Here is a 26,627-nt window from a genome sequence, read left to right as displayed (position 1 = left end):
TCTATTTAAGTTTAATTTTTGAGCTTACTTATGGGAGAGTAACACAGAAACTCTGTGATGTAAGATGGTTCTACTTTATTTGTCATCAAAGTCAAATGCAGATTGCTGACATTAGATTATTACCAATTCTTCTTTCTGCAATGAAGTAAGAACCAACAAGCACCATATGAACTATGAAATGCTTTCTGTAGCAGTGTTCCAATAATAAAACGAGGAGAAATGTACCATTTATAAACCCAAAGAAAAGTAGGGTCATGCAAATACAGAAGCAGTGTGACACACTTATTCTTGCCCCATTGGGGTAAAGGGAGTTGAAGAGAATTTCTACTTCCTAAATATTAATCTGAAAGTAAAGAAATATTATAAACATTAGAAGACTTTGAGGAGCTCCTTATTCAGGTCAGACACTCTCAAAGCATACCATACACATTCCTGCAATTACTTTTGAGTTACAAGGCCCTTAATGAGTTTAAGAGTGTACTCCAAGCCTGCCTTTACAACCAGTTTAAACCACCACAGCCAGTGCAGACACACAGCTTTTTCTATACACAACTATATTAACTGGATCAATTAGCACCCCAGAACCCCTAATTGCAGTCCTTCATTCCAGACAATTCCAACCTACCGTCAGTGTTCCTCCATCCTTTCAAATGCAGTACCAACAAAGTCACTTCAGCTGCAGTTTGGCAGTAAAACACAAACACGAGGGGATCAGGCATGTGAGAAAAGCTTTATACACTGTACTTTATGATCAGTCTTTGACCAAAAATAGGGTTTATAGCCAGAGACAAACTAAACACCAAAAATCATGAACAAGTAATTTCTTCAAACTGAACAACTTCAACTCTGACATGAACTTTACTCCAGGGTACAGCTGTAATTCTAATGAAGATTACTGAGCTTTACGCTACCTTAAGTAGTAAGCTACCTAAAGAGAAAAAAAATTCTGTTTTTTCATTATAAAGACACATGACCTAATACTCCAGCTAAGTGCTTTTGAGAAAAAGCAGTAAAAATAAAAACCTCTGTAGAAGAATCATGCATTAAGGTTATTTGAGGAAGAGAAAGACATCTGAAGAAGCTTTTTTATTCTTTAGTAACAAGAAGAGAAACACATGCATTCTGGACTTTCCAGTCACCTGCAGTCAGTGGATGGTCACTCTCATTTCCCTTGTGTTGTTGGCTCTAGTCCTCTTTTTCACTCATTACCAAATTATGCACTTCAAACCTCTCTTTTCCTACAAACATAAAGGAAAAATGGCAGCTGACCTACCAGACATGAACAAAATCTAAGAACAGACTCCTACTACTAAACTCCAGATCTCATGTTTTGTCCTTTTTGAGGAAAAGTTTAAAGTTAAGAATATAAGAATTTATTTCTGATTGCATTAGTCAGAACATATAGAAAGCTGATCAGTCCACAATCACATCAGGTTTACTCCCTGATGACCTCAACAGCTGAATGCTGGCTCAGAATTCTTAAGAATGAGGTTCAGCATTTGCTTTACTGTCTAAAGCTTCTGGGAAGGCAGCAACCAGCAGTTAGGAGCTGACAGTCAATGACAGGAAAGAGCAAATTCAATGCACTTCAACTACCCCAGCTCCAAGTCCAGTTTGAGCTGCTGGTGGAGTTCAGCTCCAAACAAAAAATACACTCTCTGTCGTGCCAATGCTGCTGATCCATGGATTGGAACTTCAGATCAGATGGTACCTTCCCAAATCCTCAGAGCCAGGAGTCAGAGCAGCTCCTCCAAAAATGACAAAAGAGGACAACAAATTCTGCTGGCGGAGTTCTCTTCCCAGTAGGAAACACTGGGAAGTGTGCACTGCTGCTGTGAGGAAGTCATTGCTACAAAAGAGGTATCTTAAACAGCCACGCTCCTTCCTGTAGAAAAGGTTTTTTCCCCCATACTTTGGTAAAAAATATTACACACATATGCAAAAAGTCCTGAACAAATACATGGGAGGAAATTTTTCTAAACTCAGTGAAAGAAAGCCCACTATGATAAAAGAATTATATTTTTTAAAAATAAGAGTTTCAGAAAAGATTTCCTGACTAAGAGATTTCAAGACCAAAGAAGTTGTTCAAACATAGTTTTAAGAGAGAGTGTGTGTGGAAGTATGGTATGGTATATGGATCTTGCTCCAAAATATATTTTAAGCCATAGGGACAACACAAGAACTGTAGAAAAACTGTTGCTTTTCTCTGTGAGCTTTTTCTCATATAGTTTTGGTCAAGCCAGCCTCTGATGCACATCAGCTCCCAGTGTTTTGCTCATACAAAGTCCTGGATGAAAGGTAACTAAGCCATACTACTGGGACTGTTTTGGGTGCAGTGAAGAGAACTCACCCTCACATATGTACAGCACTGAGCTGTGGAAGGCTCAAACCCAGCAGCTTCATTCCCCACGTCATTCCAGAGGGGCATCCCAAGTTCACTCCAGCTGCCTTTGTAAAGCAGCCTAAGCGATTAAAGACCCAGAGAAGGTGAAGAGAAGTGATTCTAAAACACACAGGGGATTCAGCACTGAATCAGAGAAAAGGACACAGGACAGCAAGGCTTTGGATTCCTTCCCTCCACAGCTCTTCCCTGTATTCACACTGAATCCAGACTTGCAAAAACACATCCCATGCACAACACAAACACCGAGGCATGGATGTACATCCATGGGATGGCTGGGCAGAGCAACACAGGCCAAGGCACTGCTGGCAACACACACTCATCATCACAGGGGAAGATTCAAAGGCCCTGGAAAGCCACTAACCCTTCAAGAAGGAAACTGCTTTGCAGACCTGATAGAGTCAAAAACTTCCTCTGCAAACTGTTCTCCAAAAGTAAACATATTTTCACATGAATCAGTCTTCTGAAGCAGTTACCAGATATTTTTGTATTTACTTCCAGTTTGTGTTCAACAAATGTTTCAAAGTTACTGCTCTAGTCACTGTTGGCTTGTGGAAAGAAAAAAAAATATTTTGCTCCAGCATTACAAGTACCAAAAATTAGAAAATGTGGAGATACGAAAAGACAGCAATTAAGGAAGATAAAGGTTGACCTATTTTCAGTAAGCAACAAGAAACATGTTTGGAAAGGACGTTTCTTACCTGCTTGAAAGAAGACAATCAAGGCTAATTCATACCTTTTTTTCAGCAGAGAAACAAAATCATCCTGTATTACAGACAGGCTTCTATTAAAGGCAGGCTTTAAGGCCATACACTTTGCCTGACAATCTCAAAACTACAAAAAAAAACCCCAAAAACCTGGGAAATAAGTTATACCTATTTTCAGAACTATGGTTCCTCAAGAGAATCTCTGGGACCTTTGAAAAGAGGAAGGTCCAGGAGAGCTATGCAGAAATTCATCTTCTGCTAACTGAAGTCTGAAGTAGAAATACACACCAAAAGGCATGGTTTATTCCCTTTTCTGAGCTACAGGATACAGTGCATGACGGTAAAAGGAGCATTAAATTAACTGGCCTTGCAATCAGAGCATGACTCAGATTTCCAGATTACTGAAGTGGTGTGGTGACTCTCTAACTTGCCCCTCAGGGAACAGGCCATGGACAGCTCCACACACACGGACACATAACCAAGGGGCTCAGCCACAGCATCTTCTTTTCAGAAATGCATTAAAACTCTGTGTCACCCTGGCTCCCACCCGCCAGCTCCCTACCTTTTATGGACACCTTCCCCAGAAAGCCAGAAGTGCTGCAGATGCACAGAGCTTTACCTTTTCAATGTTTCTTCACTGAAAGACTAACCAACCCGATAAAATTCCCTATGACTCTCTATGGTGAGGCAGGTACAGCTCACCAGCTGCCCCAAAACCCTCTTCTCTACTGACTGAGTGACATTTGCAGAAGAAAATTCTACGTGTCATAAAATCAGTTTGTTTCATTCTCACTGACCCCAACAGCACTACAATTTCAATTTCAACTTTAATCTCAATTTTTCTCTGAGTAATTTTTTTGTGAGAAACTGTCTCTGTGCTCATACTAAAAACTGTTGTATTACTCATAATTTTTTCCCAGTCTTATCTCTGGCAGTGAAGCACTATGGAAAGAACAATCAGTCATTTATTTGGCTTACTGATACTATTTCCCAGGAATAAAATCAACCTAATAGGCAATAGAGTTGTATCACTGTATTTTAAACACGTACATATACATACATAAAAAATCCTTCCTATTTCAAGGAAAGCTCTGGTAAGAACAAAAATATTTCCAAATTAAAAGACAAACAAACCAACCCTCCAAACGAACCACAAAACCGCAACAACAAAACAAAACAAACAAGTCCATAAAAAATAAAGCAAAAAACCCCCCACAACTAGAAAGTAACCACTGACTTATTTTGGCAACACTCTCTCCTCTGAGAAAGCAAACCCCCATTACGTAGCCAACAGCAAATAATTAGTCTGTTCATGATGGCAAACTGTTTGGAATTGTTGTACCGGGTGCCTAGATACAGAGGTTTTTCCAGATTCTTTTTACATTTCAATCTCATGGCCAGAGAATGGCAACTTAAGGAAAACAGAATCAAAAGAGAACCACACAAACAAGAGAATGTCTGTTCTCCTTCAAAAACATACGACATCTGCATCTCCTCAAGTAAACGATAAGCAGCACTTGTCAAACACACCTCAGCGTGAATACTGAGACATTTACTGGAAAGGAGAGTACCAGCTTTCCTGACTTGAATCTGTGTTACACATAACCCACTGAATCACTTAAATGTTACACAGTCACAGTATGGAGTTGTTTGAGGGAAAAAGCACTGCTTTTATTTAGCTTCAAACCACCAAGGTGAAGAACCCTTCCAGAGGAATGGTGGGCATACGGTTGGTACTGAGCTGGAGCATGACTCAAGCGAGGCGAACTGCAAAAACAAAGAAACCACTGATCTCAACCCCTAAAATGTACCTACTGGGTGGCAGAAGCATCCTGAACACCAGATGAAATGCCAGCTCAGAGAAAGCACATCAGGAGAGCTGCTGGCTACAGAGGCAGCCTCCCAGCAAACGGGGGGATTCCTTCTGTTTATTTGTACAATTTGAGCAAGCAGGAGTCATGGATGACAAGCTACACCTTCGACAAAACAAAGTTAAAAACAAGGTTGGTGGTGTTCTTTCAAACATTTAAATAAATTTTCAGGCCTAAGACTTGTCCACACACAGAAGAGAACCACACACTTGCCTCTTGCTGCCACAGACTGATTCATGCTGTTTAAAAATATAGTTGATGTTACTTTATCCAATTAGTTTTTTCTGTTAACCAGCTGAAAATAAAATGTATTTCCTTAGGTTGGTTAAACACTTTCTCCTCTCTATTTATTCCCTTCCAAAGAGTGTAACAGGTAAGTGTTCTGCTACTCTACAGAGATGTTACCTCTCTTTATCTGTATCTTATTTAAAACAAAAATAAACCAACAAACCGCACTTTATACATCACGTTCTGGAAAACAGGTTTGCTCAATTAAGCAATAACTCATTCTGCCTCAAGGATAAAGCAACTCCAGTACACTTTGACACTGTCTCCTTGACACCAACTGAAAACTAACACTTTAACTTCTGCAGCCAGTAATTAATTTTTAACTTTGGAAAAAATAAAGTAGCAAGTAAGAGTATGCAATTTTTCAAAGCTGGAGTTTGGCAAACCTAAGTTGCTTTTTCTGTCATTGCCACATGATGCTTGCAGGCAGCATTCAAATTGAAACCAATCACCAGCCAAGTTTCCAAACTGGATCATCACTCAAAAATACAATGACCTATATTCCAGAGGAAAGCAGAAGCATAATGCAATCCTTGTTAAAAGGAGATTATTTAATGGTTTACTTCCTAACTGTAAAAATAACAGTGTTGGTCTAAAGCAGTCAATAGAACAACCTCTGTCCATTAAATAATTTAGGTATTTCGACCAGGAATGCTACTATGTACAGAAATAATTACACGCTGTAGAGCAAAAGAGCCCATACGGAAGAGCAGCATGAGACAAGGCAGCAGTGATCCCAGGTGCCAGTCCCCTGTCCCTGCCAAACTGGTGCCTTATCCTGTGTCACAATGTCACCAACACCCAGCAGAAATACTGATGCCTCAAGGGTAAGTAAAACCCTTGCTCCTCCAAGGCAGGACGGGAAGTTATGGCAATTATTACCTTGAGGTTTGCAATGTGCATTCCAGCAATACGAGGTTTTGCAGCTTTAACTTGAAATCACAGTGTTTTGTTCTTAAGCTCATCAGGCAGCTTTCTCCTAAAAACTGCAGCCAGTGTTTGTCAGAAGCTGTAACCTGCAGTCAGGGCAGCACTGCCTGTGCCATGGACCAGACCACGCTTCATCAGCCTTTCCAACCTCAGTCTCCCAAGATTTTTTTTTTCCATCTTACATTTTTTCATTCTAATAGCTGTCCAAGGAAATCACAAGTTGTAAATGAATAATGCCACCAGGTGCCTTTTTCCTAGTTCAGTCACAGATTTTCCAAAATTGCAAGGACTATGAGTTTTTATTTGACAGCTATACCTAGACTTCTGCTGTAGTTTCAACAGTGTCCCCAATACTTAAAAAGCACAAACCCCCCTTCTTTGTAACATGAAACAAAACCAAGCTTCTTGGTAAAAATAAAATACTCCCACAAAAGTTAAAAATAAACATTTACATTTAAAATAAATTTTCACATACATTTAAAACCCCTTAGGTTAGAAACCAAGATTTTACATTGTCACTTGAACATCTAAATATTAAGACATAACATGAAAAGACAAAGAGAGAAACCACAGTTATTTTAAAGTGAAACATCTGAAAGTCACCTGGCTTGAAGCTGAGAAAAACAGAACAATGTGCATAGCAAGGAAAAGCAACAACAAATATCCCTCTTTCTAACCACTGTCCCTCCCAGTTCTGTGTATGACCAAGTGCACTGGTTCAACCACCGCTCTCATTTTTATTTGACCATGCCACAACTCATCTGCTGGCATTTCACATTGCTAGGGCAAGTTTCCATAAACATATTCCACAATGCAGCTCTGCTGTTAACTCCAAAGGCCTTGACAGGTCTTAGAAAATGAAGAATGGAAATTCATAGGAGACAATAAGACCATTTCCTTAACAGAAAGATGATCTTCCATTGGTTAGAAGAGGTCAATAAATAATCACACATATCTAGTACTAACATCACTCTATCCCCCTAGTCACACTATAATAAAAATAGTAAAGGCTTTCCTTCACTTTCTGCTTTTTCCATCTGAAGTCTGAAGAAGCAAACCACTTTGCTCATTACATTGACCAAGAGGAGGAAAAATCAAGGTTTTGCCTCAACATTCAAATCACTGTTCAAAGTCTCTGGCATTACCTAAACTCTTTTAGGAGCTGGTATGAGCTGTGCATCTCCTTAACTGAAAGAGACTTACTGGCTTTTTAAATGACAGTGTGTTCCTTGAGGTGATTTCTCCATGTGATCAAATTCACTAACTGAATTACTTCAAAATCCTTCAGTAATTCAGTAAAAACTGCAGCTTGGAAAGGTAGTATTAAAGCAATCAAACTAATTCCTATACAAAAACTTGTTCATACAGTTAATAAACAATTAAGACTATTTTATAATTCTGACCCAAAAAAAGCCCCAACAAAACCACCAAAAAAACAAACTTGACCTAAAGGAAGTATCCTTCAAATCTATATGAGCAAGTAATTAAAAAAGTTATAAAAAGTTATACAGAGATATTTCCATTGCACTGCCTGCAGTTACCTTCAATTCCTTCAAACTGCTAACAAATATGTCTCAAAGTATTATAAAAGAGACACAAAAATTCACCTTCATGTAATGACTATAAATAAGAAAAGATGTCAATGGATCAATTGATCCAGGGCTGCCAATGAAAGTTTTGCATTTGCTTTTGCATTTTTTTCTAGTAATCAAATTAGTAAACAGAATTGCTTAAAAAGACAGAATCTATGTTAAAAACAAAAAAAGACTTCTCAGATCCTTCTTAGGATTAAACTATCACTGGGCTCAAAAAAAAATTATTTTTTTTTTTTTAATAAATAAACTTGGCCTCTTGGCCAGATTATGTAGCTCTTACATACCTCACTTAAAATATTGAATGAATCTTGTGGATTATTTTTGGCCTAAGCCTCAGGTTAATCTACAACAGTGGATAAAAATCAGAGAATAAGCTCTTGCTGGGGAAGTACACCTAAAAACATTCAATATAGCTGTTTATACTAGAACTGCAAAAATCTTGCAAAAATACAGGAAAAGTCATTAATTTTCTTGATGCAATTTCCTTGTCTCACATTAGCCAACAACCACGAACAAACCATGAGTCTGTTGAGGCAAGCTATCCAGAGCAGTTTGAATTCTAAGAGTTTCATTGTATTTCTAGTTTGATAATGCACTTGATTGCATAAAAGCCTTCAAAAATCCGTGCTTATTACGCCTTTTTTTTTCTTTTTTTTTAATCAGCATCTCTTTCTCTCAAACTTTCAGAGAGCTTTTCAAATACAACCACACTGTACCATCAGTTTCAACACAAATGATGTGTGGTTTTCATTAAATGTAGATATGAAAACTTACTATCCATGTTTACATACTGAATACTTCCACAAAATACTTTTATTTAAGGAAACAGAGAGAGGAAGTTACAGGCAGCTAATCTTAAAGTAAAAAAAAAAATCACAGAAAGGTGAAGTAGGACAAAAGGCCGTGCTCTATGAAGTGGTTATTTAAACCTATTTTTTCTACAACCTTGTTTTCAGCATCCTGATGTAGGTTAACAGGTGGCCAGAGTCTTATAAACCACCTGTAAATGTATTTATCTTTGAGGGTCCAGCCCTTGCAGATTGGCTTAAAATAATTTTAGTGAGACTGCTCTTCAGAGGTGTTTTGTAAAGCAAAAGGTTTAATAAGTGAAAATGTCAAAATAACAAACATTACAAAAAAACAAATGAAACACCATGCACAGGTGTCCAAGAAAACCTCTGACACCCTGCTAGAAACACTCCAAAAAGCCTCTTACTTCTGTTGTGCTCCTTCCTAAATACAGAATGATTTAGGAGGGACAATTTTTCTTGGTGCCAATAGGGAGAGGTGCAGGATTTGAAGAACAGCAAAAAGGTTCAAGAGATGCTTCTCTCTTGGCACTGAGCCAATCACTGTCAAAAAAACCACAGAACTTCCTAGTTAAACTTCCTAAAATGTCTAAAAGTAAACTGAAACTCTTTCCCTATCTGGAAGCACCTGCTGTGGATGTGGGGTGCATTACTACAGCATGCTACCCCTGTCTCCTTTAAATGAGAGGGTTATGTTCTGGACAAGCTACTGAAATGTCAAACACAGTTAAGAGATTGCAACTCCTGAAGGCAGAGTGTCTCAATCAGCCTCAGAGCCAGAGCAGGCAGTGCTGCCCCATCAGGAACAAATCCATGGAACACCTAAAGCACCTTGAGTACAAGGAATGCAAACCTGAATGTGAAGTGTGACCTAGAAGAGCACCAGCACCCTCACCCAAGTCAGAGCTGAGTCTGTGCAAAGTCAGCAGTTGGGTGTTCAGAAGCCCCAGCAAAACTAATGAAAATAAACTGCACAACTGCACTGTGCAAATGCAGAATTGCTGTGGCACCTCCCATGAATTTCCTGGGAAATGGACACAGAAACTCACCTGCTCTTTCCATAAGACCCCTGGAGCTCAACTGCTGCCAGAAATAACAAAAACCAGAATCACTAAAGCCAGAGAGAAACTGGAGGAGACTGCTGGAACAAGGATCACTGGCATTTGTTTCCTTATACCCTTTGATTTCTCTGGCTACCATCAAAAGCTCGATTCTAAACCACATTTCAGTCTGACTCCTCTGTGTTCGGTCTGACTTACTGATATCTCCATATGATGAAAGAAAAGAAGAAGCAGAAAGGGAAAGCTGCAAGGGTCGAAAGCAAATTAGCACTCCAGACAACTGTGGAGAACTTCCAGCTTCACATTACTGTTTTGAAACTTGACAAAATATTTTCTTGGACATTTTGATCAACTCATTTCCCCTCTCCCCTCACACTTTTTATACACATCTAATAGGAATAAACAGTAAGATTTAACCTTCAAAACAATGTAAAAATCAGTTACTGACTTCCATTCCTTACTTGTTTCCTCAGAATTGTTTAACAGTTATGTCCAAGAATAATTCTAGTTATCAGTTCCTGCCTTCTTGCAAGTTTGTGCTGCCAACACTAATTTTTAACAATGAGGATCAAGTATGGCAGGGTTAAAAACATCTCTGATGGTGTGAACGTACCTCCATGAGCAAACACAAACTGTCTACATAAACAGAAGGGACCAAAAAAAAAATTTTTCAGTCTTCTTCACCAGACTGTCTGACCCAAGTTCCAGCTGAAATTTGACTCCAAAAACAACTGCTGGCACACACAGAAAGTGCTCATTCAACTCCACTGCTGTCTGGCACTCTTGTGCTCACTAACACTCAAGTTCAATACACAGATTTCAGGAGTACCTGGGAGATGCAGGAGGGCGAAAAATGGCCTTCAAGAAGCTGCAAATCTTTCCACCTTCTCTGCCAAGATCACACTTCACTCCACAAGCCCCAACGTGAGCACAACGATGCACAGCACACAGACCAACCTCAGCAGCCAGCACCAGGGGCAGCTGCGCAACGCTGCCACCAACCAGTCGTTAGAGAGTTCTCTTCAAAATAACAGGAAATAATGAAAGTATACGCCAGCGGAACAAAACAAAAAAAGAAGGGTTTACGGAATGAAAAAAAAAAAGTCCATTTTCTGCCACATGCATTTCAGATCAGTCAGTCTAAACCATACAATCTAGTATTTGTTTCTCAGTAACAGCTAATTAAAAAACTCCAAGCTTCTAAGGAAAAAAAAAAATAAAAACCAGCTTGCAGCCATTTAAACTCTCAATAAACAGGAATACACCAATATCTTATTTAAATAAAAAGAAAAAATTCCACATTGTTTTCAAATTTTAGCCAGCTATTAAATTTCTCCACCGAAACTAAATCTAAATTCTGAACCTTGTATTTTGTATCTAAATGCACACAGGGAGAGAAAAGCACTAGATTAAGAATATTTGCACTTTATTTTCCCACTGATTTGCCTGCAGAGGACTGAGCACTGAAAAGCCACAGCATAACCTTTGCCCTTAATTAAAATCTTGGGATGAAAATAAAGAGTTAGAAAGCAAAGAGGAAAATAACACATACATATTTTTTAAATTGTAATGTATTTGTTAAAAACATAAATACATGTCTGTATTTTTACAAATGTGTGTACTGCTATAGATCTGTGGATCTCAGCAAAAACATTTTATCTATTTTCAGAAAAAAACAGTAATATTTTGCATAGGCCATAGAAGCGCAAATTTTATAAGTAAGCACTTACTTACTAGACTGAAGTAGCAGATAACGAGACACCAGATCTCTGCAAAGTGCAGCAATCAAGTCAAAATATTTAAACTGAACTTCTTTAAACTGTTTTCCACTGAAAGAACTTCAGAAAAGGCAGACTGGTATAGAAGTTACAACCAGAACACTCAAACCCACCTGGAAACATGCCACTCTTACAGCACTGTGAAGCTGTAACACTACATGAGTAATTGTACTGAACAGAAAAGCAAAGAATTCAAATACAACTACTTCTCAAATGAACACTGTGGGGAACAGAGGAGGAAATTCAGTTCTGGTTAAAACCAAAACCAGTTTACCAGAACAGGATCCATTTCCCTGAACAGCAGCAAAGATTGTCAAAATAACCTATACAATCAGTTGACACTAAAAGTCAATCCTTTGAATAAGATTCTTGGACAAAGCCTCAACTCCCATTCTTTTTCCTCCCAAAACAGGAAATTAAGTCATATACATGTACAACTGCAACAGATCTGCAATTTGCTTTCCACCCCAAAAAAATCTGATTGTGTGACCTTAGGTATGTACAACAGACATGACCTAATCAGAAAGGTCAGCAATACTTGAACTGAAAGCACAGCTACCTAACCTTACTCAACACCCTGAAACTCAGAGGTTTAGCATCACTTATCACTGACAAGAAGTGTAACCTCAAGACTGTTCCAGAATTACTGTCTTCTGGAAACTTGTACCACCACACCTTGCAATACAACACACAGGGGTTTTGGTGATGAAAGAATAAAAAGAAATGTACATAAACACACAAAACTTAAGAGACATTCTGAGAGCTGTGTTTATTTGCCTGCCAGAGAAGACCAGGGAGTGGTCATGACTGGTTACTCAAAACTGATTCCTTTCATTAAAAGCATTACTACTACACAAGTTTGACAGCTCATGTTGAGAAAGGACTTTGTTGTCAGCCACATTCACACCAACTTCATTCCTCGCCTGTGTCACTGATACACTGTTTGACAGCAACCAACTTATTCCATTTGTAAGCCCAAGAGTGACATGGAAACCTTACTAAGCCATTTAGCAAACGGCCCTCAAGATCCACGCTTAAATTCACTCACTGACTGAAATCCTGTTCTGACAGTTTACTGCTTCTCAGAAACACCTTTCACTTTCCTTGTCTCTGCCCTTTTACCTTTTCTCCAGTTAGAGATTTCTAGTTAGAAATTATGTGGGAGACACCAAGAATTTGAGCAATGAGGATAGGAAGTTGTCCACCATCATTAGTAATGGGCTTTACTATTTAAGAGTTTGCCAGTAAGCCCAATGTAAAACCAAAGACCACGCATGAAGCCGAATGTGCAGATTATAATTTTATCATTCATTACCATCGTTAAGGTAAGCTATTTTGCATGAAAGTGTAACTCCACTTCAAAATCTTTCTACTATATACCACGAAACACCTCAGAACCCCCAGCCATGCTAAGAAGGGTATTTCTAGTCCAAACAGATACCAAAGCTCTATTTGGACAGAACAGCCAGAGAACAACTGACATACCCAAGGCTTTACCTTGATGCCACTGAGTCACCAGAGTATCAGCACAAATCACACCAATTAGGAAACTGCAAGATACATCAAGCACATGCAGAGGGTTTAAACTAATCAAGAACTTTGTTTCAGACTGTCTACACAGATTGTAACTCAAGAACGCATTCCCTTACTTTTCTTGAATAAAAAAATGCCGCAATTTCCAAAATTTTAGTTTATCCCAATGATTTCTAAAATGGATCTATGTATCAACAGAAAATAATTAAATTAATTTCAACTGGAAGCATTTAAGTACAGATGGCATCAAGTATTTATCCACCCATCTTGCTGTTAAATATTTACATCTTTTCAATAAAAGAAGGGCATACACTGAAGCTGAAAATTTCTACACAAAGTTAGCTATTTTAGTGATGGGGGAAAGAAAATTAATGATTAAAAAAAGAGACATGAATCATTTTTCTCATTGCTTTGCCCCCTTGGTACAAGTTGCACTCCACATCTCAGGCAGGACTCACCCCTCCATACAAGAGCTTGATAATGCTTGCTGCTTGCTTAGGAGGAACTGACATCTTCCATTCAACCACAACAAGCTGAGGTTAGAATCATGCCTTAACCAACACTTTACTAATTTCAAAGTTCTACATAACTACAGATACAGAAGTTTTGATCTCTGCTTCACAAGCACCCAGCAGGCAGGAGAAGCTACCTAAGGGCAGCCCAAAGACACAGGCTTTAGGATGGCACTAGGAAAAATCAACATTGGCAGCAGAAGGAAAGGTAAGGAAGAAGTGCTCTGCGTGCTCAGTGGAACAAGTCACCTGTTAACAAAGTACATGGAAAAAGAAGACATACATGTCATCCTTTCTGCCCCAGTTTTTACTAGCAAGGTCCACTCAGAAGCCTTCCAGACCCCTGAGCAGTAGCAATCTGCTGGAGCAAGAAGTTCCCTCCAAATGAGAACCACGAAGTTTGGAAGTACTTCTGGAAATTGGAAACTTACAATCCATGTAGCCAGATGTATCTAAGAATCCTGAGGGAACTGGCCAGTGTATCTGAGATACCACACTCTACCACTTTTTGAAAGGCCATGAAAGGTTCCTTCTGGCCAGAAAATAGGCAAATATCACAACCAGTTTCAAGAGCAAGGAGGAGGATCCAGTCAACTACAGCTCAGCCAGCCTAACCTAAGTCCATGAGAAGATTATAGAGCAAGTCCTCCTGGAAGGCATCTCCCTGCTCAAGAAGCACAAGATGACAGGGACTGGCTAGCATAGATTCACCAAGGACAACTGGTGCCTGATGAACACTAGAGCTCTCTGCAAGGAGACAACTGGCTTAGGAGATGATGGAAGAGCACTGGACAGACAAGGCCATTAACAACAGTCTCCCACAGCATCCTACAGCCAAACTGGTGAGACAGACGTGGGGAAGTGAGCAATGAGGTAGGTGTTTGGGAATCTGCCTGCACTGCTGAGGTGAAAGAACAGCCACAGCTGTACCAAGTTCCATCCAGGCAGTTGCAGTCACATCCCCTGGAGATCACCACCGAAACCAGCAGCACCACCCAGTGTCTTCATCAATCATCCAGATGATGGGACAGGCTGCATTCGCAGTAAGTTTCCTGTGACACCAAAGGGGAAGGAGTGGTCAGCTCTTACTCAGAGGGACCTGGACAGGCTGGAAAAAGGCAAGATCTTATGAAGTTCAATGAAGGCAAGTGCTGGGTCCTGTATCAGTGACAGAACACCCTCGTGTGGTGAGACAGGCTGAGCATGAACTGGATAAAGAGTCACTTCTTCAGCAGAGTACTTGGAGATGCCACCAGACAAAACTTTGCCAACAAGTCCCCAGCACACCCTCACGGCAAGGGCAGCTGAGCACAGCGTGGGCTGTGTGCAGGAGCCCAGGGAAGGCCCCGTGCCCTCTGCTCACACCTTGTGCCTGCAGTGCAGCCAGCCCTGGGCTCCCCACGGCAGGACTCACACACACTCTGGAGTGGCCAAGCTGGCCAGAGCGCAGGAGCACGTGGTGTACAGCGAGGGGTTTACAAGGGAATGAGTCTGCACAATCCGGTCAAGAAAAGAGCTCTAAAGAATCCTTATTACTGTCAGCTCTCTAAGGAAAGGGTGCAGAAGAGGGAACTGGACTCCTCTGAATGATGGACACTGACACGTTAAGACACAAGTTGGAAAGGAAGCTAGCTTAAAGGGAGGGAGGAAAGAAAAAAATCACTGAGAGCAGTCAAATGTGTAAATAGATTACCTAGAAAGGTGTTAAAGGCTGGAACAATCTTACCTAAATTATTCCTGCTTTAATATATGCAGGGAACTGGATTAGATGACCACTAGAAGCCCCTGCCAACCCAAATGACTCTGTTTTCAGAATTTACTATTTGACCTGCCAATTATTCTGTATTAGAAATTTCCATTCAGCAGGTTTTTCATCAGGCTTATTACTTTTTATCATGTATTTCAAAATTCCAGTTCTCCTGTACATACAGTAAGCCTACATCCAGTGTACAGAAATGTACGTGTGTCTTATCTCCTTGCCCTTAGAACTTTTTCCCTTTTACTGCTGTGCTTCCCCCACAACCAGGAAACACGTTTTCAGCATCAGAAAAATTCTGCATTTTTACGCTTACTTGATCTAAAAAACCCTTAAATCTAAAACTTCTTCAATATCCTGACTCATGATACAGGGATGATGAGAGTAGGAAAGCAGGGGCCTATGACCCATCTCATTTTGTGGCAAAAGCTACTTTTTCCCCTCCGTCCACTTAAAAACATGAAAAAGACAGTTGTCCCTGCTGCTCTTTCCAAAGAGTCAGAAATATTCCACGAAAGACACAATCTAACATGTTTAACAAGGGCATTACCTTCAGAGCAATCTATTTTACTAAGCAGATTTTGGAAGCCCATTTATGTTCTGTTTACAAACAGTCACACCCAACAAACTAGTCTGTCAGCTTCACAAAGTCCCCTCTGGGAACACTCCTGACAGCAAATTTAAATAAACAGCCTAAAAGCCACACAGGTTTTCTAATAATCTACACATTGGTTTTGTTTCTCTTCAAAGTTAAGAATACAGGAAAAAAGGTGAAATAAATAATTTTAAAACGTGTCAGTCTTTGTTTATGGACTAGGACTCTGGTAAAGAAGAAAAGAATCCTTTCAGAAATCCAAGTTACAATAATGGCTCCTTCAACAGCTGTACCAGTGTAACAGAGCAAGAGAGAGACTGCAACAAGCTGCCAAAGGTATGAATTACAAAAAACACATCTTATCAAAATATGCTTGAAAACAACTTAACCTTCACTAAAAGGACACCTCCAGGAAGCTCAGTGTTAATGCCTGAAAGGTGCATTTTAATCTCACTTAATAGGTCAAGATTGAAATTCATGGGGAGAAGCCGAGAACTATTACAGGAATGATTAGTGCAGCTGCTGGCCCAAAGAGAAAACAAACCTTCCATGGTGTATTTCCACACGTTTGCATCCTTTTTGTTAAAAGTGCCTTTATTATTATTATTATTACCAAGATCAAGAGTGCCAATAAAACCTATCAAACCACTGGGTACATAAAATGAGTATATCCCCATGACAAATTAACCTAGACTAGAAATCAGAAAGTGTGTAATTACTAAGGTAAGTCAAGTTTGAAATAGCCTTCCTATTTACAGCAGAGATAATAGCAATATACAACTAATTATTTTTAAATTAGAGCTGAATAAATTTACAAAAAACCCCCAACAATGCCGAGGTCACTCCCTGAAATTAAGAACTCACCAAAAAGTTCAGAGAGCAGGACACATGAACAAAGGAGAGTAAAGAAGAAAACCACAGCATTTTCTGTGGGCCCATGGAAGAACACAGACACAGAGATGGCTCTTGAGTCCATTAAGTGTTGTCAAAAGTAAATAAAAAATTACACCATGGCTTCATAACCAACCTAAGACAGTACTAGCAGAAAAACAAAAAGAGCCACCACCCTTACTAGCTTTGCTACCTTCACCACAAGCAGCTGAAGTCAAACAAACCCACAATGCAGCTTCTTCTAGCAGTGCTGGTTTCTGCCATCAACTTCCTGACCATGAAACCAGTCCCAGCTGAGGAGCATCACACCTGTGACTGCCCCACTCTGTCCCCACCAACACTGGGCCTCCTCCTCTGCACTGAGCCAATCTCCAAGCTCACAGCCAGGCAAGTGAGCTGCTCAGGAAGTTGTTGTAATCAGAGTACCTCAGGGAATATGAAAAAGAAGAACTAGAAGTACATTTTTTTAACCAGATTAGTTCTTTTTACTCACTTCCTGGCCGTGGAAGTCCCTTTGATGAGAGAAGTGAAGGAGCAGCCACAACCCAGACTGTCTTGAAACGCTGGGGAGTACACCAGGAGCACAGAGAGCCACGTTATAAACTTGATCTTTCTGCAATCCCTTTACTAACACCCCCAAATCTTAATCTGTGAATCACTTTTTAAAGGACTGAATGCTATTTTAAACCAAGCAAGACATTTCACTGTAACCATTTTAAAGCAAACACTGCAGAGCAATTTTTACAGCTCTCATATGTACCAGCCCCAGAGTCCTCTCAGAAAAAAAAAGCAGTTATTTTAAAAAGCAAATAAATAAAACAAAACAAACCCAGCATGATTTCCCACCTCTGTCTAAACCAGAAGAAAGTAGTGGAAGGCTCTGTCACTCACTGAGTTCTGGGGTTCATCAGCTGGTGCTGGGTCACCTCTGGGCACTCACTGGCAGCACTCTTACAACACTGGAGTCGATTTGTGTTTACTTTAACTGTATTTGTAGTCTTTTCAAGTTTAAACTACAAAGTAAATTATTAATCGTTTTAATTATTACCACCTAACCCACACAAACAAGAGTTAGCAACAATCCTACTTAAACCCTACGCAAAGACATAATTTGCAGAACCAACCTTATACGCCCAGTAAACCTTCATACAATCTGGAGCCAAGCTGGTGTGACAGGCAGTCGGGATTTGGCCTCTATCACAGAGGTTTGGTTAAATAAAGCCACAGGACCTTTCCTGCATTTAAAGGGATAACAAAGTGTTACCCACCGTCACCAAGATATCTGTTTGGAAACTGACAGCACAGCTGCCCTTCTGAAAGTTTCAGCTGAAACATCGTGGTTGTGGGACTAGAGCTCGACAGTGAGAGAGACAAGCAATGCTTACCTAAGCAAGTTATTTCTTAACTGTCGCTAGACTTTCCTCTGTTTTAAAGAAGAGCTGACATTTTTAATCTTTTTCCCCCCCCTCTCAGGCACACTCTGGATGGATACACACTCTGACCCAGCTGTGAAACGTGGTAGGACATGACTTTTCCACTGCACTATCCAAGGAAGCAGTGTCAGCAAGGCTGAGCGAGTGACAGCAGGAGCAAAGTACACACGACACTGCAGGGACTCACACACGGGGACAGCCACCAGGTCCATTTCCTTCAGCGCCCGACCTGCTTCACATGCTATCCGCAGCCTTTCAAGTACTTTTAGCTAAGGAGAAGTATTTTTTTTACCAGCTCACGGGTCGGCAGAGAGTGGAAGAGTGCTTAAAAAATAAAGCAAATCACCAAAAGAAAAGAAAAAAAGAAAACCACTCCCAAACAAAACACAACGCGATGACACACGCAGACTCTGACACAGGCGGATTTAGGACAGTGGTTCACTGCTCTGGGCTCCTGCGAAGTGACTTCACTTTTCCCGCGGGGGAGGCAGGGAGATGAACGCTCCCACAGCTCTCTCCCTTTCCCGACCACGAAAACAACTTTATTTTGTTAAACCCCGCACCGTGCTGGAGCTCCTGTCCTCCCGGGGCGCCACTGCCCCAGGAACTCCACACACACGGACCAACGCCAAAGAACGCGCGCCAGCGGAACCACGGCCCCGCGCTGCCGGCCCGCGGAGGCGCCGCAGGTCAGCGGGCACCATCGCCCGACACCCGGCTGGGCTGGCCCGGCGGCTGCCGCTCCTCCCGCCCGTCCTCCTCCCCGCCCGCGCCCCTCACGACAGCCGGCGCGGGGCACAGCGCCATCGCTCACCGCTGCGGTCCGTCCCCGCGGGCCGTGCCTCCCGCCCGGCGCGGCCGCCTCAGGCCCGGCACGGCGGCGCCCACATTCCGGCGGCGGAGGGCGGGCGGCTGCGCGCGCACGGCTGACACGGCGGGAGGCGGGCGGGGAGGCGCGGCCGCGGCGCCGGGGCACGGCCGGGGAGCCTCCGGAGCGGGAATCGTGCCGTGCCTGGGGCTGGATAGAGCCTCACAGGCCGTCTCCTTCCACCCCCTGCCGTGGGCACGGACGCCGTTCCGCTAGAGCGGGTTTCTCCAAGTGCCGTCCAGCCCGGCCGTGGATATTTCCGAGGATGGGGCAGCCACGGCGTCTGTGGGCACCCTGTGCCAGGGCCTCCCCTCACAGGGAGAAATTAATGTCTAGTCTAACCCTGCTCTCTAGTGGCAAGCAATTCTTCTGTGTCCTGTGACTACATGCTCTTGTAAACAAACTCCCGCTGTAAATTCCCTTCAGGAAAGGCCACAATGAGGTCACGCCAAAGCCGTCTCTTTCCCAATCCTAACTCTCTCAGCCTTTCAGCACAGCGGAGTTGCTCCATCCCCGTGATCACAGAATGATTAAATTGGAAGTGACCTTCAGGATCATGCTGGTGCCTCCTCTGGAATCAGTCCGACAGGTCCGTGTCCTTCCTGTGCTGGGACCCCAGAGCTGGAGGCAGGTGGATCTCACCTGAACACAGCAGAATCCTCCCCTCTGCTGCTGCCCACGCTAATGGTGATGTATGCTTCTCTCCCAGTGTCAGAAAGCAGCCAGCAGACATTGAAACGTGTCAAAATCCTCACCCACAACTGAAGGATAGTGGAAGCAACCTATAAATCGTGGTGCTCTTTCGAAAAAGCAAGTTAAGTTTGCCTTCAGATTTTGTACCCTGGTCTCACCAAGTGGTAGATTGTGTTTGCTTACAGACAGTGGTTTGGTGTGGTTAAACAAATATTTAAAAGGTAATATCTGTGCTTAATTAAATATCACCGTTGTTTACGTTTAGATAAAATGTGTTTAATTTATGACAGCCTGTCTTGTTGGGTTGTGTGTGAAACAAATTACATTTAAACTAACCACAACATCTATACAGCTTGTCGGTGTTCTCCCCATTCCAGATGTGGTTCAGCAAAATCTTAAGGAATGTCAGACCACAGCCTTCAATAAAACAACTTTAGCATAAAAGCCTGTAGGCTGTGACCTGTTGCCCCTGGTACAATGCCCATTTGGGCATTGATTTTAGGTTATTTTCTTGTTACTGGGGTCGAGAAGTTCGTTTGTTACATGATCTTTTATGAGCTAAACTGTTGTAAAAAGACTGTCTCAAAGCTGGCAAGGCAAGCAGGCAAAGGAGAGCATTTCACAGGAAACAAAAAAGCAAAGCAGGACTCTCTGGCCAGCTCCCCATTTAAGAATTTTTACTATTTGTCTATAAATGGTATAAATTAAATTACCTTCAGATTACTTTTATCACACCACAGGTTCAGATAAAACGCAAAAGCATAGCGAAAGCAGAAGAATTCAGGGAGAGGAGGAAAATTATTTTATTGAATATTACAATAGAGAATAAGAAGAAAGTGTCCCTGGCACTGTACCCAGGCACTGCACACTGGTGTATGAATGTGGGTAATAAATGGAGGAACTGAAAGTCATTACATTCACAACCAGAATTAGGAATAAATGGTCATAAGTGGTTACTGAAAATGGAGAGTTTGTTCAGGAAGCCTAGGTAGGAAAAAAGAGACACAGGGTAGAGAATGAGTGACAATATTTGGGTAATAGCAAAAAGGAAAAGAACAGCTGTAACCAGATGATTTACAGGGGAAGAGAACAGTCCAAATCCAAAACACAGCCCCACACCAGCCACTGTGAAGAGAATTAATTTTACCAAACCCCCCAACATAAAAGCATAGAAAAAAAATGATCAAGCTAAACTGCAGAAAGAAACAATTTATTTAAGATGCTTACAAAAATCATCTGCAATTTTAGACAACACATTTAGAAAAATGGTTAAGTAATCTGAAGGCTGTTAGCACTTCCCTTCAAGAACTCAGGAAAGATACTGAGGTTCCATGAGACCAGCAAAAAGCAAACAGTGCCTACCCTAAAACAGAAAAGGATGAGAATCAGAGGCCAATCAGCTTTATTTTCTATCAGACGACTTACTGGAAGAAATTATTAAGCAAATTATTTGTAAGGCGTTGGCTGATAAGATTAATAACATCTCCAAACCAAATTATGGAATTTTGACTGCACCAAGGCTTCTGACAATATACTAGCTAATGCTCTCCTAAGCAGGATCGAGTAACATTGGCTACACAAAATTAGGTTGAAATGCTTAGAAAATGGCACTCAAAGGTATTATCAAGTTAATTTTGCAGTTGACCTTCCAGATGCTTACATCCTGAGTCCTGAACTGCTTCTGTGAGGGAATAGGATAGGGAATATTTTTATCACATTTGTGGAAGATATCCTGTCCAGGTGAGCCCTGTAATCATTTTGGAAGATCTAATTGGAATTGAACAAGTCATGACAAGTTGGAACAAAGATCTGAACTAAAAGAGGATGTAATTTAGTGAGGTGATAAAATATTACACACAGCTGGGAATATTAATTGGCTGCAAAAAAGTGAGATGGAGACAGAGGAAAAGCAGTTGTTTTATAGAAAATCTTGGTTTGTGGTAGTTCACAAATAGAAAATGAGGCAACAGTGATTTGTGACCTGCCCCTTACCACACACACAGGCATTCCAAGCATCCCAAAATGTCTTGAGACAATCTGCTGTTGCAAAAAATGTGACTGCACTGCTGAAAGGTAGGAAAAGGCCATCAAACACAAGAATAAAATAATAATTCTGCTCAAAAAGGAGCTCAAGAAGGTTTTCCTGAAGAACAGTGCTTATTTTGGGAGCTCTCCTTTCAAATAGAGAGATCTCTGTGGGGAATGTCAAGAACTACCAGGAGCCCGGACAACTTGATGTTGAGTCATACTGAAGCACGACTGAATGGAATTCAGCTGGACATCTGAAAAGTCCAAGACAACTCTTCACTGACTTCATGGACCTCACAAACATCACAGGAGCCACCCAGTCCTTGCAGACTTCAAAACTCCCACAGCCCTCACAGCCCTGAATGACCTCACAAACCACAGCCCACCGAGATTCAACAGCCTTCAAAGCCTACGGTGCAATATCAGCCCTCACAGACCCCATAGCCCTTTCAGCCCCTGTAGCATTCCCAGACTCCAAAGAACTGAAAGCTGTGAGACCTCACCACACCCCATAGCCCTCCAAGGCCCTTGAACCCTGACAGCCCTAACAGACTCCATAGCCCAGACATCTCAGTCCCCACAGACCCCACATATCCCCTGACACAGCCCATCACCCTTACACTCCTCCAAGCTCCTACAGCCTTCCCAGCCACCACAGACCTCAAACTCCCAAAGCACTCATAAGCCACAAAGCCCTCAGTGCACCTACAGCTGTCACAGACCTCAGAGCCCCCATAGCTCTCACAGCACCAGTAGATTCCAGAGCCTACACCGACCTGAGCCCTTACAGACCTCAAAACCCCTCTGGCCTTCTTAAGCACCACAGACCTCATAGTCACCCACACCCATCAAAGACAACGAAGCCCACATAGCCTTCACAGTCCCTGTAGCCCTCCAGCCTTCCCAGGTCTCTCGGACCCCACACATCTCACAGACTGTATGGCTCTCACAAACCTCATAGCCCTCTGTCATGATTTGACTCTGCCCAAATACCAGGCACCCATAAGAGTCATTCGCTTACCCTTTTCTGCTACAGTTGGGCAGAGGAAAGAGATTAACAAAGGGCTCATGGGCTGAGACAAGGATTGGGAGGAAAAAACACTCTAAGGGTAAAACAGGTTCAAATGTAAAGGTATAAATTTATTATTAACAGAGGGGGATAACAGGAAGTAAAAGTAAGCCTATAAAAGACCTTTTCCTCCCCAGTCCCTCCCTCTTTCTCACTGACAGTGCAGGAAGACAAGGCGTGGGGGTTTTAGTCAGTTCATCACCTGAGATATTTTTCTGTTCACTTACGGAGAGGAGTCTTTTTTCTGCTATGCCGTGGGGTCCCTCCCACAGGCAAACAGTTGTGTAAAACTATTGTGGAGTGGGTCATTTGTCCATAGGGTGCAGTCTTTTTAAGGATAGACTGCGCTAGTTTGGAAGCAAGAACCCTCTCTCTGTATCTCTGGAAGCAGGAGGCCTCTCTCTCTATTTGGGTCTTCCACTGGATCACGGCTTTCTCTGACATCCCCCTGCTCCAGCATGAGCCCTTTCACCACAGGCTGTGAGTGGGTCTCTGCACCCCCCGTGGACTTCATGCATTCCCAGGGGACAGTTTGTTTCACCATGGTCCTCACCACAGCCTGCAGAGGAACCTCAGCACCAACGTCTGGAGCACCTCCTCCCCTTCTTTCTTTTCCACTGACCTTGGTGTCTCCATGTTGTTCTCCCTCACATATCCTCACTTCCTCCTCTTCTCAAACTAGAAGAAAAACTGCTTGCAGGTACCACTGTCAATTTCCACCCATTCCAAGATTATTGCAAGACCCCGCACTGCCGAGAAGTTATCTTGTCTTAACTTCCACGTCGAGGAATCTCCTGTCAGGAGGAATCTCCTGCTGCTGGCCAGGTGACCCTGCTGCCACCAAGCAGGCAGTGGCAGCCAACATGACTCTGGACCTGTCTAAAGCCTCTCCTCATGCAGGTGCTAGGAAGAAGCTGCCACCGCTTCCTCTGCATACTAATGCAGTACAGAATCTGGAAAATATGATAGCTACAACTTAAGGCATCAGAACCAAAGGTCCATTGTGACACTACAGAACATCAAGGAACCAACAGGAGCCTCATGGAACCATGGGTCCATTGTGAGATGTGGAACCAAGGCAACCACTGTTAGGCTTTGGAATCTCATGGAACTAAGAGTCCATTGTGACACCATGGTGCTGTGAGGAACCCAGGGTCTGTAGAGCCAAGGAGACCTTTGTAACACCTCAGAACCTTCATTAAACCAAATGCCTATTGTGACATTATGGGCCGTCATGGCACCAAGGAGCCATTGTGACACTGGAGAACTGAGGATACTATGGGGATACTGTGGAACAAAAGACACCATTGTGACACTGCGGAACCTCGTGGAATCAAGTGTCCATTGTGACACACCAGAGTGTCATGGAACCCAGGGTCCATTGTGACACTCTGGAACCAAGAACACCAAAGTGATACTGTGGAATCTCATGGAACCAAGTGTCTGTCCATTGTGACACTGCGGAGCCTCATGGAACCAAGGGTCCATTGTGACACTGTGGAAACAAGGAGACCATTGTAACACTAAGGAACCTCAAAAATCCAAGGATTCATTGAGACTTAGAGGAGACTCATGTAACCAAGGGTCCAATGTGAGACTGTGGAACCTCATGGAACCAAGGCTCCATTGTGACACAGCAGATCTGCATGGAACCAAGTGTCCACTGTGACACTGGAGAACCAAGGAGCCTGTTGTGGCACTTGGGAAACTCATGGAAATGAGGGTCCCTTGTGACACAGGAGAATGAAGGAGACCATTGTGACACTAAAGAAACTGATGAAACCGAGGAACTACGGTGATACTGAAAGGCCTCATAAAACCAAAGAGCCACTGTGACACAGCAGCACCCAGTGTATCCAGGGGTCCATTGTGACTCTGCAGGACCTCATGGATCAATGCTCCATTGTGACAGAGGGACACACTGTGAGTTGCCATTGAGACTCAGAGGGGCCTCATGGAACCAAGGGGTCATTGTGACACTAATGAACCTCAGGGAACCAAGGGTCTATTGAGACAATGCAGAACCAAGGAGACCACTGTGAGTCATCCTGAGGAGCCAAGGGACCCAAGGGCCCATTGTGACACAGTGGAGCCTCTTGTAACTAACTGTCCATTGTGACACTGTGAAACCAGAGTGTCAGCTGTGACACTGTGGAACCTCATGGAAGCAAGGGTCCATTGTGGAACCATGGGGACCATTATGATACTGTGGGATCTCATGAAACTGAGTGTCCACAGTGACACTGTGGGGTTTCATGGAACCAAAGGTCCATTGTGACATTTTGGAGCCTCATGGAACTCAGGAAACCATTATGACCATCCTGGAACTTAGGGGCCATTGTGACTCTGCAGAAGGTCATGGAATTGAGGGTCCCTTGTGACACTGCAGAACTAAGGGGACCATTATGACACAGCATAACCAAGAGTCTACTGTGACACTGATGATCCTCATGGAACCAAGGGCTCTTTGTTAAACCAGCAGAGCCCCAGGCACCCAAGTGTCAACTGTGACACTGCAGAGCTTCACAGAACCACCAGTCCAATGTGACACACCACAGCCTCATGGAGCAATGGTCCGTTGTGATGCATAGGAGTTTTAAGGAACCAAGTGGCCATTGTGACACTGCAGAACCAATGACAGCATTGTGACACCTCGGAACCTCATGGAACCACGTGTCTCATGTGACATTGTTACAACCCACTTAATTATAGAGGAGCAAAAAGAGCTCTCTGTGAACTGAAGATAGGACTTCAGCTTCAAATATTCCTCAAAACAAGATATTTGTTAAGTTACATGTTGAGAAGAAAAAAACCTGATATTTTCACATAACTTACTGTAAAATGGGCAAAAAGAAAGAAAAATAAGATAAAAGCTGGAAAAGCTTTTTTAGGAAGGCCCTGCAGAGGGACCCAAACAGGCTGGACGGATGGGCCAACACCAGTGGTGTGAGGGTGGTCAACAAGGCCGAGTGCCAGATCCCTACACTTTGTCCATAATAACCCCCTGCAGCTCCAGGCTGGACCAGAGTGACTGGAAAATTCCCACTGGGAAAGGCCCTGGGGGTCCTGGTGCCAGTGGCTGGACAGGAGCCCAGGTGTGCCCAGGTGGGCAAGAGGCCAATGGCCCCTGGGTTGTCCCAGCCCTGGTGTGGCCACAGGCCCAGGGCTGTGCCCTGTGCTGGCGCTGCTGAGGGACTTTGAGTGTCCAGTGTCCAGTTCTGAGCCCTCGTGGCCAGACAGACACTGAGGGGCTGGAGCGTGTCCAGGGAAAAGCAACGAAACTCATGAGGAGTCAAAAGTGTACATGTTATGAAAAGTGGCTGAGTGAGCTGGGGTTTAGCCTGGAGGAGGCTCAGGGTGACCTTAGTGGTCTCTACAACTCTCAGCAGTGCGGCCAGGTTGGGGTTGGGCTCTGCTCCCAAGCAAGCAGTGATAGGACAAAGGGACATAGTCTTCAGCTGTGACAGGGGAGGTTAGGTTGTTAATTAGGAAGAAATTCTTCTCAGAAAGGGTGATTAGATAATGGAATGGGCTGCCCAAGGAGGTAGTGGAGCCTTCCCCACACCTCTTCTGTACTGCCTTGCCTACTCCTCCATTATCTGCACTTTCCTGCCTTTCCCTTGCATTTCCTTGCTGAAAGTCAAGGGAGGGACATGCAGGCAAGGTAAGGAGAAGATGGGGTAGGCAAAGAAATGGAGGGTCAGGCAAGGCAAGGGCATGATAAGGAAGGGCAAGATAAGGAAGGTGCAAAACAAGAGAAAGAAAAGCAGGGGGCAAGGCAAGGAAAAGCCAAGCAAGGGATGGGAAGG

General features: G+C 42.8%; 1 protein-coding gene across 1 annotated transcript in view; it reads right to left on the bottom strand.

The window, feature by feature from the left end:
* Positions 1-17,873, bottom strand: part of RABGAP1L (RAB GTPase activating protein 1 like) — a 233,114-nt gene extending 215,241 nt beyond the window's left edge. Inside the window, exon 1 of the mRNA XM_066324697.1 lies at positions 17,852-17,873. The gene's annotated coding sequence lies outside the window, so the exon portion shown is untranslated. The remainder of the gene's footprint in view (positions 1-17,851) is intronic.
* Between the last annotated feature and the right edge of the window lie 8,754 nt (positions 17,874-26,627).

Source organism: Sylvia atricapilla, chromosome 9, assembly GCF_009819655.1.
Source record: "Sylvia atricapilla isolate bSylAtr1 chromosome 9, bSylAtr1.pri, whole genome shotgun sequence".
NCBI lineage: Eukaryota > Metazoa > Chordata > Aves > Passeriformes > Sylviidae > Sylvia > Sylvia atricapilla.
The sequence above is the reverse complement of the archived record's forward strand: the minus strand, read 5'-3'. Positions and strand labels throughout refer to the sequence as shown.